Genomic DNA, 1,490 nt, shown 5'->3' with positions numbered 1-1,490 from the left:
TCCCGGGATAAGGGGGCCAGGCGGGTTCGAAATTGAACCGGGGGGGGTTCGATGCAAAACAAGTCCAGCCTGAGAAGCGAACTGCCCCATCCCGGAGCTGGAGGTTCCGGAAGGGGAAAAGAACCAATCGCCGGCAATATCAGCGGAACGACCCGGGTAACCCGAAAGGCAGGACCAGGAGAGCCCCCGCGGGAACATCCAGGGGGAATCCGCCTGTATCTCCGAGCCCACCCGGCGTCCGAGGAGGGGGTTAGCCCTGTGAAGCCCTCCCGACGCCGATCCGACGGGGACCCCTCCAGCCCTGTGGGCTGGCGAGCCCTCCGGTCGGAGGGGTGGAAGTGGGAGGGCTCGAAGACGGACCTCGGGAGGGTGGAGGGGTGGAAGGTGGAGGGGTGGAGGGGTGGTTGAGCCCTCTAGCTCTGTCGATATAGCCCTACCCCTCCCGCCGTTTTAGGGCCTACCCACCCGCTATGTCGCATCCATCGCCTCTCCCAGAGAGAGCGCGGGCAGGTCGCGGTCGCCCGCGGCCGCGGCTCGCACGGCCGACGGAAAGAGCACGGCGCTGCGAGGGTCGCCGCCTCGGCGGTCAGCTCAACACTCCCGCCCGCGCGCACGTAGCATGCGAGGGCTCGGACCGCCGCCTTGTCCCTTGACGTGGATCGTGGTCAGTCGTGACGCCCGCGAGCGTGAGTGTCGCGAACGGTGCAGGCGCCGCGCGCCTAGCCGCGCGCCGGCATCGCGGCGCTGATCAGTTCTAATGAGGGTACCGCTACCGGGGGGATGGAGGAATGAATCCGGGGCGCCCTCCGCTCGAAACCCTGGCTAGGTAGGGGTTGGAGGTGGCCCCCACCCACCCTGGGGCCGTCAAAGCACAAAGGGACTGCGGCAGAAGACGCCCAATCTTGCACGCGTGCAAGAACCACACTGCTGTACAACGAGGGACCGATTCTGTTATGAGGGCAGGGTTTTCGATTACTCGAGTAGAGCTTGTATTGCTTGCAATACTCGAGTACAACGAGGAAGAGCTTGTACCCCTATTGGCTAGGTAGGGGTTGGAGGTGGCCCCCACCCACCCTGGGGCCGTCAAAGCACAAAGGGACTGCGGCAGAAGACGCCCAATCTTGCACGCGTGCAAGAACCACACTCACTGCTGTACAACGAGGGACCGATTCTGTGAGGCCAAGGTTTTCGATTAGAGCTTGTACAACGAGGAAGATCTTCACAGCGGCGGCGGCGGCGGCGGCGGCGGCGGCGGTGGCGGTGAGGCCGAGGGCGATCCAGCGGCGAGAGGCGTCGACGTCGTGCAGCAGCAGCAGCTGTGAAGGAGGGCCTTCTGAAAGGCTGGCTGCGATGCGGCCTGCCAAGCCGCGTCGCGAGCTTGTACCCCTATCCCGGTAGCAAAATGGCGCTGCTCTCGCGCGTACCCCTCACATTCGCATTATCTGGCGCTGCCCTCGCCGCGGCGTCGTTCACGCTCGGCGCTTTGCTCA

This window comes from Emiliania huxleyi (assembly GCF_000372725.1).
Source record: "Emiliania huxleyi CCMP1516 unplaced genomic scaffold EMIHUscaffold_65, whole genome shotgun sequence".
Lineage (NCBI taxonomy): Eukaryota > Haptophyta > Isochrysidales > Noelaerhabdaceae > Emiliania > Emiliania huxleyi.
The sequence above is the reverse complement of the archived record's forward strand: the minus strand, read 5'-3'. Positions refer to the sequence as shown.